Source organism: Manacus candei, unplaced genomic scaffold, assembly GCF_025592945.1.
Source record: "Manacus candei isolate 608988 ecotype Guabito, Panama unplaced genomic scaffold, ASM2559294v1 h1tg000044l, whole genome shotgun sequence".
NCBI lineage: Eukaryota > Metazoa > Chordata > Aves > Passeriformes > Pipridae > Manacus > Manacus candei.
This window is the reverse complement of record NW_026138092.1, coordinates 2,009,638-2,027,174: the sequence shown is the minus strand read 5'-3', so window position 1 is coordinate 2,027,174 and position 17,537 is coordinate 2,009,638. Positions and strand designations below refer to the sequence as shown.

Below are 17,537 nucleotides of genomic sequence, written 5' to 3'. Positions count from 1 at the left end.
AAAAAAATGTCTATATGGGACTGTTTTTTACTACTGAGAAGCATCTCCTTGATGTCGTACACAAAACAAACAAACAAAAAACCCAAAGCAAAAAACGAGAACATCAACAAAATATCCTCTTTTCCTATTATCATACGAAGAAAAAACATTTTCAACTACGAGGCAGTGCCAAATGGTTCAGCAGATTTCAGAGACTTGGAGACACTGACAGACTGCAGCTCCTGCTGTTTACCAGAGGGATTTAAGAGGTTCTCTCTCTTAAAATAGCCATATTTTTCTGTTCCTGAGGGTCGAAACTTGCCACTTTTCACGCTGTTTTCAGTGGACTTTTTAACTGTGCCATACCCTGCCATGTCAAGGGACTCTGAAAAGGCTCTTGAGATTCTTCTGTCTGAGGATAAATGAGAAGGATTGGTTGCATTCCTGCATGCATTGCCACCTGAAACACTAAAATTCAGGGGAAGAACAATTCACACGGAGTATTTCACTGCATAAAAAACCCTTCAGCATATTCTAATGGCAATGTATCAAACTGGATTACATGAATCATATCCACCTGATGTGATGTGGCACTGTGACATATGGCAGAGTACCTCAAAAACCATTATGCCTCAAGAGCTTATAACCCAAAGGGAATTTAAAGGTGTATTAGTCAGCCATGCCCACCCCCAGCCCGCTGTTATCCACAGCAGCAGGGGACTTGCTGTGATGAACCAGAGCTTAGAGATTCTTTCCATCTGCACAGGAAACACAGATTAATTGGAACAGTGACAAAAAAAAAAGTCTCTTTACCAGGTAAACAGAATTCAGCAGTGGGATTTTACTTAATGAATAGTATACAGTTAAGTACTTCGATCTGCAGAGGTGAGAGGTGGAGAAAGTTGATTAGGCAGTTCATACCCAATTGCTTTTTCATCTGCTGGAAGCTTGATATTATTAACAGTCTCCTCCCTCAGTAGTCACCACAAATGCCAAATTTTGTGTCATGCAGAGAGAGACTTCCCCAAATTAAGAGCGAAGCATGATAGGAATAGAGATCCTCACCCCATCTGGTTTCTCCATAAATATTCCATTTCTTCACACTGGGCACCTGCCTCCTCCCATCCCTCATCAGTTCCTGCTGTCCTACCCCAGCAAGTTTCTCACTCAGCCCCAGTCCCACATTTGGAGATCCCCCTGGGTCTGGTACATCTGGCAGTAAAGCAGCAAAGCCTCGATTGCTGTCGCACAAAGCAGGCTCTGGGTCTTTGCACACAGTGCACTCTGGGGCACAGTTCCACCACAAAGCATATGGATTTAAATTGTTTACCTATCTAAGCCTCAATTTATGATCTCTACAAATTCCTTTAAAATGAAACAAGCCTTTATTTGTACCATCCTTTTTTAAGGAAGAGGGGAGGATTGTCAAGGTCACAAAATGCTTCTGGCACCAACTGGTTCTATTGAAAGCCAAAGGGATTTGGGCATATAAGTCTTGCTTATGCCTTTGAAAAAATCTCTTCCATAACCTCATCAAGACTAAAAAACTACAGAATAAACTCTGAATTCAAATACTGTCATCAGAAAAAAAAAAGGGTTTATTGGACATGTGATGGCAGAAGGCTCGATGTGACTGCAGGGGCAGCCAGCAGCCCCAGCAGATACTGACTGGCCTCTTTGACCCCATAATGATGTTGAAAACCGAAAAAAAGATTTCTGACTATAGGCTTGAAAAAGAAAAAAAGGGATGAAAGAGACCTGAGGGAGGAAGGCTGCCTCAGAGGACACTGGTGGGATTCAGAGAGAAAATCCCATCATTAGGATTTACTCCAGGCTTTAAGGAAGCCAGGCCACTTCACGTTGTCCCAGGTGGTGAGGTAGGAAGATACAGGTGTCAGAGGCAGACCAATGCCTGAGGGCAGAAAAACAAGCAAGAGGCTCCTTGGCAAATTCTCTCTAACCTTTAAGGGTTAAGGGAATATCAAAATAAAAAGCTTATTCAGAAAAACATCTAAAGGCAGACGAGGAGAGCAGACATATGACCATTTATGAGGAAGGGGACAAGTCCATTACTGAATAAATCTAGACCAGCCTCCCTGGAATTTCATTCAAATTAAAGAAAAATAACATTGTCATGAAGGAATTGATGGAATCATATTTAGAAAACAAACCAGTAAAGGACCTGAACACAAAAAACCTCATCCTTATTTTTCAGAACTTAAATTTTCATTCTTTCTACAAGACAACAGTATGTGTGGGCGACTAATAACAGTCCAGCCATCTGGACTTCTCTCAGACAAACTCATGTTAACTCAAACTATGCAGGGAAAAAAAAAAAAATCTATATTGCCTGCCTCAGAGCATTTGTGAAAGTGTTATGGCTTGCAGAACTGTCGTGCACCGTCAGCAATGGGCAAACTTTAGAGCACCTTTAATGTTCCACCACAGTGCTGTTGTAGTTGACAATTAAAATAGTTAATGGGCAAGCTGGCCTTTAAGTGTTGCACTCATCAAAATAATGGATTGCTTTTGTATGATGACCCCGTGGCTGTATCACTGGACAAACAGGGAATTTTTTAATAGTGCCCAGCTGTGGCCCTTGTAATCGTGTGTTTCTGTGGTGGTAATGAGGAAGGATGTGACTTAAACCAAGCTCATTGAGGACTCAGGAATCCTGGGGGTCTGGGCAGATATTATCTGAGTCAGTGTGGCTCCCACAGTATCACGTTCACCCTCGTGGGCTTGAGGCAGCATGACGGATTCAGTGCTCCAGCGTTTCCTCATTGCTCCCACGGGCACACAGTGTTTCCAAGCCCTCTTGCTGGTAATATTTCTTGGCTGTTTAGAAAAGCAGCCCTCCCCTGTGCCTACCTTTGTGTGGATTTATGGGGCACGAGGAGTCGTAGGGCTCAACTGCTTGGCCAGTTGTTCAAGGGCAAGTGGGAATTTGTGTTTTTCTCCCGCTTACCTGTGCTCTGTGCTACACATTTGTTTGCTACACAAACAAATTCAGGGCATTCTGCTTGCCAAGAAAGATTAGTACCTGAGAGTTGAAACCAGGGCAGATTGCATTTCAAGTAATTTTCCCCTTCCCCCATTCTCCCTCTGCCTTCAGCTTTTTTTTTTTTTTTTAATTATTCAGATTAGAAATGAAATGCAGTGGTTACATTATGATAATATCAAACTCATTAACATTAGTCAGAAAGAAAATACGGGGGGTAACCTGCCAAAAGCTAAGCCTTCACTTTTGCATTCATTCAGTAAAGTTCATTGAAATGGGAATCCATCCCTTTTTTCTGGATTAGAATTAAACTCCTGGAGTATTCAAAGAGCTGTACAAGGGATGCTGGCTCAGAAGATGCTTGTAGAAAAGTAATATTCAACATTACTGCTTTATTACAATTTTAGTTCTGTGACCTTATACAGAAAGCGCCTCGTCCGAGCTCGGAGAAGACCTAACCCAGAAGCTCTGTCATGTGTATCCATGTGCAGGCAGGTGTGCTCCAGCTGACAGTGTCTGGCACTACAGACACTAAACTTGGGAAGAAATATGTTGAAATATGTTATTACCATTAAGCACTAGATGTACAAAAGCATAGACTGGTTCCTCATTTCCAATTCCCTTTCCAAGACAAATCCCATGGTTTCCCTTGCCTGCATCCAGAATTTTGTCTGAAAATAAGGCTCATCCCATTATAAATCAGAGCAAAGGAGCCTTTCATAGACAGAAACACAATAACCTTCTAAAAGTACTTTTTTTAATACAAGTTTCTATTTCTAGAGTTAAGGACTAATTTTTGCGGGCGTAAAACAACCAGGCAGGATGTAGCTCCCAATTCCAGCATTTAATTACAGGGATAAACATTTCCATAAATTATTAATTCTTTTCTGGGAACAATTTCTGACCCCGTGGACGACAATGCCATCTATTCCAGTTATTTTGTTATATCAGCCTATATTATCGCCACATATTATTCCCCTTCCAAAAAGTTTATATAAAATTTATAACGTGATGAAAAGATCTTCCCCCTAATTTTTGTGAGTAAATGTGAAATCTCGTCCATTTCCTCACAGTATTTGTTCTGTTTAATTGCATTTTAGATGAGCATAAAGTAACCACCCCAAAGACATTACTGGGCTCTGCAGATCCTGCTGGCATGTGTTGAGAAGCTGCTGCATCTCAGATGTGAGCTGATCTTCACAGATAGCCTGTCCTGAGGGTGGGAGCAGAGCAGGGCTTTGGGGAACTTGCCCCCCCTCCTCTTTTCTGATATCTTTCCAGTGGTAGAAAATGTAAAGCCCGGCAATGACTTGGAGAAAAAGGGGATTTTTCTACGATCGCTGGTCCCTCCTTCAGCCAAAACAACTTCAAAACGTTCTGAAGACAGAGTTAGACAGGGCTGGTTTGCTAAAGCGACTGTAGGCTCCAAGAGGCAGGAATAAAGAGAGTACTGGCAACCATTCAGCTGAAATAAATCTCAGAGAGAGATAGAATAGAAGAGAATACAAGTCTGAATTGATTTTCAGAGGTGTCGTGTTTGCAGCAGTGCTATGAGCCCTCATTTCTGAGAAGCCACTGGTATTTATCCCCTCAGAATTTGGCCAGGCTGTCTGTGGGTGAGCAGTGAGCATCAGCCATTCCTGAAGTCTGGCTGCAATGAGGGCAGTGAATCCTAAATCCTCTTCCCTTTAATGATCAGTAGGAAAATCCCTACATTTGCCATTTGTAGGAGCTTTACGTGCCATAGTTTCAGGAAAATAAGTCAACGGTCCTCACTGAGATATTTACAGAATCTGAAAAAGATTCCTAGTTTATACACTAATCTATAGGGATTATAGGCCACGGGGAAGGAGGAGAGTTAAACAAAATAAATCAGCTTGCCATGAGCAGATAGGTCTTTTGAGGTTGAAGGTGAATTTTTTGGTTACATAAACCCCTCACACCCATCAAAAACCTAAGAAGTTCTCTGCAATTTCCTGGAAGACTAAACACCTGGAGGACTCTAAAAATTGCTGGTAGGAAGAGAGCTCCACACTTTTGAAGCTGGTTTTCTATACAAAATGTATCTGGTGCTATTTAAATGAAAGACAAATCTTATTTAGTAAAAGAGAAGAATAAGAAAAGTATTGTGGAGACTCAGAAAAGTATCAAGCAGATTTTTCCAATAGCTTTTTATCCTGAAAGGGACATTACTAGTTATACTCAAAAAATTAATTTGATCTATAGAACCTTTAAAAATAGTCTGAATTCTTCAAAACTTGCAATATATTCAGTTATTTAAAGTACTGACACGTGCTCACTTTTGTCAACATTTGAGATGGTTATCAGTTTTTCTTCTTCAAAATTCTTGGCTTTTTTTTTTTTTTTTTTGAGCAGTAAAAAGGGTTTCAGGCTGGATGGAGCAGTCAGGTTGGAGGTAGAGGGATAAAGGGGGTGTTCTCTAATGTACACTCTGTAGGGCACAGAGTCTGGGTGGCCCAAAGAAAGGGCACACCACAATCTTATCCTCTCCAGAGTAATAACCCTCTAAAGTTTGATCCAGTCATCCACAGTTAAAAGGGTTAGAAAATGTCAAGTATCCTCATTTATGTTAAAATACTCTCCCCAACACACAACACCGAGAAAAACCAAACTGAGCAAAAACTCCCAGCACTTGACCTGACTCCACCAAGCAAAGGCAATGCCAGTATTTACTCACTGCATTATCTGGCAAGAAGGGGATCTTGACTCATGCTGCTCGAAGACAAATATTAATAAAGATCTGAATTTCAAGCTCACGGGAAATTTCTGATTTTCTCCCTGAATCGGGACGAAAAAGTTGCTTTTTCTTAAAGCATACTTATGTTTGGAATGGAAATTGGAAATTCAGAAATAATGTTGTCGTTTTTTTCTCTTTAAAAAAACAAAAATGTGATATTCCAGCATCGAAATGGTAAGATTCAATCAGGTTAAGCAAAATGGGGTCGTTTCATTGCAAATCTGTGTCACTGAAGTTCTATGCACATCAGTAGCAACAACAGTTTTATTATTCCGTTTTCTTTTTAAAAGAGGATACACCATAAACAGTATACAAAAATGGTAACATTAAAATGTTGCAATTTAACTTACCCAAGATGTTGTGGTGGCCCAAACTGACAGAAAAAAAATATTTCTGTTTTTTGGCTGGGTTTTTTCCCCCCCTTGTTTTTGACCAGTTGGAATAGTTGGTTTGAAAAAACGTATCAGTTTTTCTGCTGGTAAACAAAGATTTCTGTAGAACCCCAGTTTTCTCAGAGAAATGCAGTTTCCTTGAGTTACAGAGGAAGACAATTTCAGTTAAATAAATCCCTGACCACTTTGTGTTCTCTGCATTTCAGTCCCAGTTCTCCTCTCTGCTTCTGGACTTTCTTTGCCTTGGCATCCTCACACAAAAAAATTGGGTCTTTTGGTGCCAATTCTGCAGGATATGGAGGCAAAACTATTAGGTGGTGTCAGCTTATGGGTTAGGAGAGTGCCTGATACTGTTTCCAGAGCTGATGGCACAATTTTTTATTACTCAAGAGAGAAGCAAATACAAGGCAGCCAGACAAAATATTTACTGAATGAAAGACAGAAGTGCTAAGAAAGAAGTGCATTTTCTAGCTCAAGACAAGCTTTGCAGATGTAAAAGGAAATGAATTAAAATTAAAAAAGCTTTATACTTTTATTCTTCTCTTTGCTGCCATGCCTAGGTCCCTCTCTCCTCTTTTGGGTCCCTACTTTCCATATTTATGGCCATGATCTTTGCTGTCTTCCAGACAGGTTTTTGGCTCCAGAGCTGTCAGCTCACTGTCTATTTACAACTATTTCACTCTTGACTTTCCTCTAGACCATTTTACTTCACAGACACACACGATTTTTTTTCCCATTTTTTTTCTTTTCTTGCTGACAGTTATAAAACATGAATATGTCTAAAAGCAAAAAAGTTAGAAAAAGAACTGGCTAGGAGAGAAATCTCAGTAGATAAATTGCATGAGAGGGGGCTGATTTTTTTGCAAGGACTGTAAGCCTGTAAACTTCGCCCATACAAAGGATGCAAAATAATATTTATAAACATCTTGAAAGTCTACACATAAGAGAGTTCTTCCCTGACAGAGATAACTTAGTAAAATTGCTAAATGGTATATCTCTATAAAGCACAGCCATCTGTCTGAACTGTTTACCTAGAGACCACTACAGTCAAAGGACAGAAATTTGCAGTTCAACAACTGTCTTTATGACCTAACATGACCTCAAGAAAAGATAATTTTTATCCTAGAAATACTCACTTATTCATTTTAGTTTTAAGGAGGAGTCTGCTTAGCTAACTCTGAGATACCATGCTTTCAGAACTGAAAATTAGGCAAGATGATATTTCCTGGAGAAAATACCTGGCTCAAGCCCCAGATGAAACAAAAAAGCTCCTCTTCTGATGTTCTGAAAAGGAGAGAAGGAGGGACAAATAGGACTATCCAAAGAGCACTCAAAATACATGCAATGCAATATACCCGGGACAGAGAGATCCAACGAGAGTCAAAAGGTGAAGCTGTTGGAATGGTGGATTCATACTCACTGCTGCTTAATATTTTATTAAGTATAAGGTTTTGACAATCTATTTTTAAAATAGGAATTGGCTTCCTCTACCCACAGGCCAGCACATGTGGAGAAACAACATCCCATAAATCAGGCTGAAGGTGAAGATTAACGCTTGATGGGAAAAAGGACAAAGTCAGAAATTATTTCTCTCTTCTCCAGATCATGGTTTGTTTGTTTTTCTTTATCTTTTCTCTACCCCCTCTTCTACCCTGCCCACTCCCTCCTGAACTGAGCAGCACAGTGAACCTGCACAACCAACACAGGTAGCTTGCAGAGGTTAAATATGACAATTCAAAAACCAATTAGGTACCATCCAGGAAAGACTGAGGGGTGTGAAGTGAAAGTGTGGAATCAGCAGTGATGGCCAGGTGTCCTTTAACTCATCCTGTCTTACATAACTGTCAGTGAGGCTGTAGTGCCAGTTTTACACCCCAGCTCCCTGAAGCACAAGCCAGGTCAGTATTTACAAAGGCACCAATGCACACAAGTACAGTTGCCATGAATCCAAGCATTAAAATTAGGTTTTTGTTATAATCATTCTCCACTGAGGAGGTAAGCTACTACATATTACATTATTTACCATGTTTTTCACTTCAAGGGTACTAAGCTTATAGTCCTTATAATTTTATGATGTTTAGCAGCACATCAAGACAGGTATAAAAGTGTTCAGTGTGAATGTTATCAGACCAAATACCAAATTATAATAAGTGTACATAGCAAGTGCTTTATCCATCTGGGTGCCAGGGAAGCAAATGTAAATGCTTCTGTGAAGACAACATTTTAAATTTCTCCTGTTTATTTGAAAGTTTTCTTGTCTTCTGAGCAATTAGGAGCTCACACAGCCTTAAAAAGACAATTAATTTTAGAAAATGTAGTTTATTCTTCAACAGCATCCAGACTTCTTTTCCTCAGGGACATCAGACAGTTCTCATACATAGTGCCTGACCTCCAGGAGGCATTTCCCTGCAGTTGTTACCATTTGAAAGATTTTACCCTGGAACTTGATTTGGGACTGGTACTTATCCTTCAGATTGACTTTGCTGTGCTTTCCACTGCTTACAGTAAAAGCCTTGAGGTTCTTGGTTCTGGTCTCACTGCTGGTGCTGCACACCTTCACAGGACTTGGCATCTTGAACACATCATACCCCCAGAGCACCTGCCACCTTTCCTCTTGGTAAACAGCATTATTGCCTGGAAAATGGTCATGACAAACTGTCAAGTGATATACACTGAATAACTAAAGCCTCTTCCATCCTACATTACAGCTGGGAGGAAGCCCCTGAGAAATCCGTGTTGTCTCTGCTTCCTTTGCAGGACATCCCATTGCCCAAGGCCAGACTAATCTCTTTGGCAGGTCTGTGTTTACTAGTAGGATTTAATTTTCATCTCTTCAGCCTGCTCAGGGGCTGGTGAGGCTTATATGGCCCGCTGCTCACTGGGCTCAGAGATTTCCAGCTGCTCCCACTTCTCTGGGACAAGGAAAAGGTGTCGCTGTTTGGTCTCAGTGAGGGTCCTCAGGCATCCTGGCCTTTCAGATCAGCTTTTCTGAGCCTGACACTTGACCTCTCCCAAAGCAGTTGGGCCTTGCAATCGAGCCTGCTCCCTTGCTGGGAGGGAGCATCTGCTCTGTAAGAAAGTCTCCTGCACATAAGTGCTTTGAGCGACGTCTTCTGCATCACGGAGGGGCTGCAGAGTCAGATTATCCCTGAATTCCAGCCACCTAACTACAGACATTGAAATGTAACAAAGAAACAATTCAGAGCCAGGGAATGAAATTAAAATCCTTCTCTGGAATTATTCAGATTTCAGACTAGAGCTTGTGACATCCACATGATAAATGTACCCTGTTTGATTTTGATGGTGTTGTTCTCTGTTGTTCAAATGTCAGAAGCTCCTTTCTTGGACTTTTTCTCCACTTCTACCAATTTGTTTTTGTTGTTTTGTTTTGTTTTTTTCCAGAAGGAAAAAGCTATTTCCAGAATAAATTTTTGTATTCAGTGGAATAGCCACTTTTGCTGAAAAAAGTTGTATAAATTGACGCATATTCAAAAAATTTTTGGAGGAGAAAAATTCAGAAAAAATGCTGCGCTTAAAAACCTACTGTTCCTCTACAGACATAAAGAAAAATCAATTGAAGAATTAATGAATAAACTTTCATTTCTTAGTAAAAGAGTCAAAGAATCATTTTCTTCAGAAAGGCAGCAAGTGGGCACTTGGCAAAGCCATAGAAAAACATCTACAAGTCACATTGTGATTAAACTAAGTTTCTATAAAGGTTTGGCTCACTATGAGGTCTGAACATCCTTAATACACACTTCATATCTATAAAAACTCCTAATGTCAGCCAGTAGTTCATAATGATCTATTTACTCATCCTATTTAGTGTTTCCCCCCCCCCCCCCCCACGTTCTAAGGCAGCCTGTTTCCCCTGATTTGAGTTATTTTCCCCCCTTTTTTTACAGACTAACAGCAAACTACTCAAAAATATGATACTATACATTGAATCTCAGTGGCACTGGGTATTTGTGGTTGCTCAGCTGGGTGAGGGGAGTTTGTCCTGTGCAGGGAGTGAATCTGCACCTTCCCAAGTAATGGATAAAACTTTCTTTGCAGGAACATTTGCCCTTAAAACTTGCCTTCCCATAGGATAACGCAAAGAAAGGTGTTAGCCCAAAGAGACTTCATGCACAATTGAAGCAGATACCCAGAGGTTTCTTATTTTGGAGTATTCTCTTGTGTTTGGAAAGAACAGTTCTATTGACCAGATATGCTGAAAAAGTAGAAGAGTGCAGTGCAGAAACCAGAGGAGGTAGAAGCTTTCATCAAAAGAATATAAAATGGCAGGAGAGACACTCTTGCTGAGCTATTGGACTGTATAATTGTCCAGGGATTTTTCCACTGAAGCTTGCAGAAGTTTTTCCAGTGAAACAGTTTTTCCACCAGAAAATGATAATTTCATACATTTGAAACTTTTCACAGCTGTACATCGATTTCGTGTAAATTTGAGATGGATCATTATTGGGACAACTTGCTGAGCGAGTTATTTCCACTTGTTTCACTGTAACAAGACTTGATATCAAGTGCTTCAAATTTTTACTTTTAGAAGTTTAGTAACGAACTGAAACATTAAAATTTCAACATTCCTTTTTTTCTGAGGGTTGAAAGGAAACTTTTTCTTCTATCAGAAGCTTCTGTGGAAGGGCCATTGCACCCTGCCCTGAGGCCTCCTGGTGCTCCTGCAACCTGCTGGAGGCCAACAGAGTTTCCTCAGCAGCTCCTCCTCTGTTCTCCCGTGTTAACAGCCACTCTCTCCACACCAGATCAGGGGCATTGTGCCTGTGGGTGTGGGTGTGCACACATTATGAAACACTCTGATGCTTGGCTATTATTTCATCTTGCCAAAGCCAGCAAAACCTACTTGAACTCAGTTATACTGGTCCTCTAACATACCTTCAAGTTTGGGAAAAATTCAAAACTTTGAGACTTCAGAATGTTGTAAATACATAATTGCCTTTTAGTGCCTCCTCATGTACTCCTCCCCAAACATAGACGGTGTCCAGCTCCCATAACCTCTTAAAATAAAAAGTATTATTGACCTTTCTGTAGGTCAGATTCTCTAGATTGTTTGTTCCTCTCTTCTCTCTCACAGGTTTTCTGGCTTTCAGATTTGGCAAGTGCCTTACCAAAACAAACTGCATGAATGCTGAGAGAACAGCATCTGATTAAATGCTAGTTGTTAATTGTAACCCTATTTTTCTTCTATTTTTAAGCAGCAGAACAGAATAATCTCCATTAAAAGACTGACCTTTGAAAGCCACAATGCTTGGACTTATCTTGAGGGAACACTTTTTCTGTAGCTGGGCCTGGTTGCTGGTACATGATGCTGCCAGCTCTGAGTGACAAAATAAGTTGTTCTGAACGTTTTAAGGACAACTCAAAGAAAAATTGTCTTCAACCCTACAATTCTTAGCCATATTATGAAGTAGCTTTCTCAAATATTCTGAAGCACTTCAATCAGTCAACTTTCAGGATAATTTTTGAACTTGGAAGTCGTAAATTGAGCTGGTAGATGCCAAATCCTCTATTAAAACACTTACTAAGAAAAACAATATCTGTCCTGCTGACCATCATTGGGGAACAACTCAGTTGTACTCCAGTTCTAAGCTGTGTTAAGAGCCATGGGTTAAATCAACACAGGCTGTGTTAAACCTCATTGCTCTTTGGTTTCACTGTTTCTGCTTTTTTCCAAAACTGAGAGCTGAAATACTGAGCAACTGCCTCTATGCAGAACATCTCCACAGCCTGCTCCAAAAACCTTCCCAAACATTCTCTCAGGAAATTTCAGTCTTTTAATCTTGTCCCACATGCTTCTGATGGTTTTCATGTGGCCTATATGGTCTATAACTAATTTATACTTATTATACTTTCCCTGTCAGCTCAGCTGAGCAGGGTTAAGGAAAATAACATGCTGTATCACTGCAGAGATCTTGACAATTAAATGCAGAGTATCAGTATTTGTAACCACACAGTTGAACTGAAAGCACACAGAAACTCTTAGGAATATGCCATGCTGCCTCTATGAGCCTTTACTCTGTGAAATACTTCAATATTGCAATAACATCTGCCAGCTGCAACTCACTGTGCTGCACATCAAATCAAATGGCATAAGTGTGTGGAGACAGGACCAGTGTCAGCTATTATGTGGCAGTTTTTCCTAAGGGGACGTGCTGACAGACAATCAAAACTTTTCTTTAATATTTCTTATTGTGTTCCTGCTAGTGAGACTACCTGTCATGTAGCAATCATTCTTTGTGATAAGAAATAAAAATAAAACAGAAGAACTCGGGTGCCCATCTCAAGTGTTTGGATTCAACAAAGTTTGTTTGTGTTTGAGTTGGACTTCAAGCAGTGAGATGCTCTGGTGTGGTTGTGGACTTAGTTTAGTCATTTTGGGGAGTGACAGATGCCCTTAACAGAAAATCTAAGACTCCTTTGTAAAATCCTGGCTATTCCTGTAGACACTAACTCTCCTGACACTCCACACTGACTGTGGTGGATGGATGTCACAGATGGAAATGTTCAGCCCGGATGGCCTGAGCATGCAAAATCTGGATTTTCATTTGAACTACCATTGCAGGGCAGTGAAATGTGATAACAAATACTTGTCATACCACAGTGGTCAAAGTTTCAGCTTCTCTGGTATGGCAGCAAAAGAGAAGGTAAATGAGCAAGCAAAACTCCCGAGCTCAAAGGAACCCTTCCCAAAAGGTAAGTGTGGCTGTACCATGTTGTGGCACAGGAGACTTAGTGCTGTTGTGTCAGCATTCCAGGTGGACTGCCTTTGTACTCAGCACTAGGGGAAACTTTATCCCATAAAACTGATGAATTACACTTTGTGCAGAGAGTTGTGGTCACAGTGCAAATTAGGAATTTTGTAGTTTGAGAACCTCAGCTCTATCCTCTACGCTCTGACAAAACGTAATTCTTCCTGCAAAGTCTGCTGTGCAAGCTGCTTGTTTTTACCAGAGCTGTAACATTTATATTACTTTAAACCAAAGTATTTTCAAATGAAACTCACAAAGGTATTTGGTTCAGCATGGCATAAGTTATACATTGGATAATGAATCACTTTCTAGCTCATACAGTAAAATCCCCTTTTCTTGACCAGCATTTCATTGTCTCAGACATTTTTCCTCCTCATTCCCCTACACAACTCTTTATACATCTACTCCTTTCTGCCTCTACTATGAGTTTCCTCTCACAGTTTTCCAGCTTTATCCACATGGCCAATGTTTTCCACTCAAGTGGGTCCTAGTGATATTTCCTTTCCACACACCATTCTCTCTATCCACTGCAGTGCTTCCTTTGCTGAGGAATTGTCAGGGAGACAGCTGGGAAGTCCAGACCAGATTGTTTGAAACCACCACACGACAAACCAAAATAATTAAAGGAAAACAGTACAGGTGGAAGCAGCAATGGGGCTCACACCCTGATTTGGGAATGCAGGTGGGCAGATAATGATTTTTGTAAGAACCTGGAAACAATAAAACTGATGGACAGGAGGATTAGGCTAGATGAGTAGAAAGAAAGGGCAAAGCCTCAGCTTTGGGGAGGACACTGCACAGAAACAGAAAGAAAGAAAAATATATCAAAGGGTTCAAGCGAGCAGTAAGAAATTTTAGGATTAAGCTTTGCTGATCCAAACTTCTAAACTACTGGAGGTTCAACCAGCACTAATCTTGACCCCCTTCATTTATGAGAAAACATGACCAAATAAAATCAGTTACAGGGTTCAGGGATATGGTTATATCAAATTGTATCTCCTGTAACAAGATGCACTGCAGTGGCATGGCCTGCTTTTCAGCTGTAGTAGCAGTCAGCTTTTTCTCTTGGATGTCACATCTTACTATAAATTACTATGGGGAAGACTTGTAATTAAAACCATATGCTTCACTTTCTTTTTGTGCACATAAGGGGTTCTACATTTCTATAAACTTTGCCAATTTTAAACTCATCTCTCTCTCTCTCTCTCCACTAACCTGTGGCCCAACTGCATGTAATAAGAGTAATTTGGAGAATTATATTTGGTTACACTCTATTGCTGTAAATTGCTGCTTTCCTCTAATGGCCTGAATAGTACAGAGCTAAACCAGTTAATCTGAAATAAGCTAAAATTGAAAGATACATTTGAGGAACAGGCAATTATAGTCTTTTAATTAATGCAACATCGCTTTGCAATAACATATTCAGCTTTTCTAACAGCAAGGGTACATTTTAGGGCAGATACTGATCTCTTTGGTGATGCAGGGTGGATGCAAACCTGTCACACCTGAGAAACTCAGATACAGAGAAATCCCTGATGGGATTAATGCTGACACACCTGGCTTCATGCCACCCTTCTGCCTGCAGGTACAACATATGCAGAGCCACTGCTGGAGTAGACCAAAGATGTCTCTGGAACATTTTGGCTGTTTCCAGCCACCCTCCCCAGCACCCATCCCCATCCCAGCCCTGAACAGCCTCAGGGACAGGTGACACAGCAGGGATGGTCCAGCCCTGCTCCCCTGCTGGATTCCAAAATTTGGATATGAGAAAAAGAAAACTGCTAGGTTGAAAGAAAAACCTTGGGCTGAGAGAGACTGGGGAAAAACCTCCATCTATAGTCCAGACAAGGATCCATTGATGTCAAGGATTTGGAACATCCTGCCCAAGCCCTGAGAAACCATGCCCTGATCTCATCAAACCTGTGCAGAAAACCTTTTGTGTTTTATCTCTCCCTTTGTGTTACCTGTTCTCCCCATGTAATCCCTCTAAAATAAAGCAGGTTTTCCCCCATGAGGTAATTTGTAAGACCCCAAGAAGTGTAACTTGGATTTTCCCCTGATGTCATCTCTATGAAAACCCCAAATTGTGTAAGTCAAGTTTTCCCCTTATGTCAGCCCCTGAAACCCCCTCTTTGTAATACATTGTAATAGTTACAACCCCTTGTTGAATATGTAGATCCTAAACCCTTTAGTATGAAATTGTGAGTCCAATAAACCATTCCAGTTTTCTGCCTCCACTGGGATCATCATAGTTGACTTGCTACACTCCCCCAGGCCCTGGGACCAGCATCAGCTATCCCCAGCCTGTGTGTTAAAAAGGCATGAAACCCCTCAGGAGGGGTCATACTTGATCTGTCATTCACAGAACTGTAGACATAATTGGGATGTTTTTTCCATGTTACGTGACAGCCCCACCTGCTGAATTTTTGACTGGTTTCTGGTCACCTGCAGAGCTGTTTTTGTTCTGGCACTGTGGCTTTACATCCTATCCCTGTAACAGGAGCAGAGAGCTGCCAGATAGGGCAGTGCAGGAAACAGCTATTGCAGAAATGAAGGCTAGACACAATGATTCAAAGCATTTTGATTCATTGCTGTGGTTAACTCCATCTCTCATCTTTGGACAGCTTTCTCCCAGATGTCTCAATAAAGGCATGGCCACATAACAGATTTTTACCACAGTCTGTCTCAGTCTCTCTCATCAATAGATACATGAGACAATAGCCCTACAAAGATCACAGCTAAACCTTCCAGGGTACGAGGGCCAATTGTTCAGTTCATGTAACCAAACCCTTCTCCCTCTACCCAGCTCTGGTGAGACCCCACCTGGAGCATCCAGTTCTGGGGTCTCTAGCACAGGAAGGACACAAGGACATGAACGTTTTGAAGTGAGTCAGAGGAGGCCACAAAGATGATTAGAGGGATGGAGCATCTCTCCTGCAAGAAAAGGCTGAGGTAATTGGGGTTGTTCAGTCTGGGGAAGAGAAGGCTCCAGGGAGACCTTGCAGTAACCTTCCAGTACCTAAAGAGGGCCTATGGAAAGCTGGAGAGGGACTTTTCACAAGGGCATGTAGTGATAGGACAAGGGGGAATGACTTTAAACTGGAAGAGAATACGTTTAGGTTAGATGTGAGGAAGGAACTCTTCACTGTGAGGGTGGTGAGGCACTGGAATGGGTTGCCAAGAGCTGTTGAGGTAGGTTTGTTATATGGTGGTTTCCTCGTCCCACTTCATCTTCTGCCTGACTGGGAGGAGCTGACTGCTAAAGGGCAGTGACCAGTCAGGAGGGTTTTTCTGTAGGCAGTAGAAAACACCACATATATAAAATGTGTGTATACACACAAACAGGAATGGTGCATTATCACAGGTGAGTGCATTTGACCCACATTTATTATCTGTCAGCCCAGAACCCAGTAATAGTATTCCCTCATTTTTAATAAAAATTCAGGTACTGAAATTATAACTCACAGCAACAACACGTTTAGTCCTGAACAGAGTATGAAATGCAACAAAATTGTGAAATATGGTGCTATTATGCGGAATATTCCCTACAGAAAGCTTTCTGTTGTGTGGGGTAAATGTTTATGCAGAGTATTACTGTTGATGGACAGTGACTCTCATCAGCCATGCCAGAACATAGAAACCTGTTATTCTTCTTGCTTTACTGAAAAGACAATATTCCTTCATGTGTTTTAGAGACCTTTGCCAATATGCTCTGCTTTGCAGTCTCACAACCACCCCTCTCATGTACTAACCCATTTTGCACAACAGCAGATGACCTTTGCCATAAGAATGTCACCTCTGAAACCACCACAAAATGAAGAAATATTCCAAAAAAAGGGAAGGCTGAGCAGCAGATCAAGAAAAAGGCTTGTGAAAATCCCCAGAAAAAAAAAAATTTCCCTTCTTTGCCTTTTTAAATATATCTTGTATAGTAATGGTTGCATCTTACATTTGGCTGTGTTTTCAAATTATAGCAAGAGAAGGCCAGGTTACAATTTCAGTGAACTAATCTGATGACAGTTAAACCTCTCTTTCCCCCTTTTTTGCCCTCGATATTCACTGGATTACAGTTTGAGTCCTGCATTCAGATGGGAACAGCAATATTATTTTAAAGTTATTGATTCAGAAGATGGCAAGGAAGAAATTCTGGGTTGTTATGCTGAAAGCACCTGAAATGAGAAACCTGTCACAAGGAAAGGGATTATCTTGTGCTTAAGAGGGATTGGAGCCTGAGAGAGTCATGCACCAGATGCACAAAACCTGTAGCCAGAGACATTGCCCATAACTATGCCATTAAAGGTGTCATTGCAGAATGAGGAGCTGTCTTAATCCTGGGAGTCTGGGAGAAGTGGAAATACAGAGATCCAGATGTACAATCAAGCCTCCTTAGAGCAGCTGTTGACTAATTTGTGCAGTTTAAGTTGGCTTAGGTGTCACAAGACGTACCCAGCCTCACTTCTCAGGCCGTGGCACTGAACACATCGTGTGCCTGGTGTTGCACGGTGGTCTTAAATTCACTTGGATAACACAAAAATCAGAACAGGCAGCTTGGCTAAAGAGCCTCGAGAAAATAACCCTCAGAGGTACTGGCAGTTAATTACTTCCTCTTACAATGTAACAGAGATAAAATGTTTTCCTTC

The 17,537-nt window shown here is 41.0% G+C and overlaps 1 long non-coding RNA gene across 1 annotated transcript in view; it reads left to right on the top strand.

The window, feature by feature from the left end:
- Positions 1–17,537, top strand: part of LOC127474798 (uncharacterized) — a 652,309-nt gene that overhangs the window by 306,129 nt on the left and 328,643 nt on the right. The gene's annotated exons all lie outside the window — the stretch shown is intronic.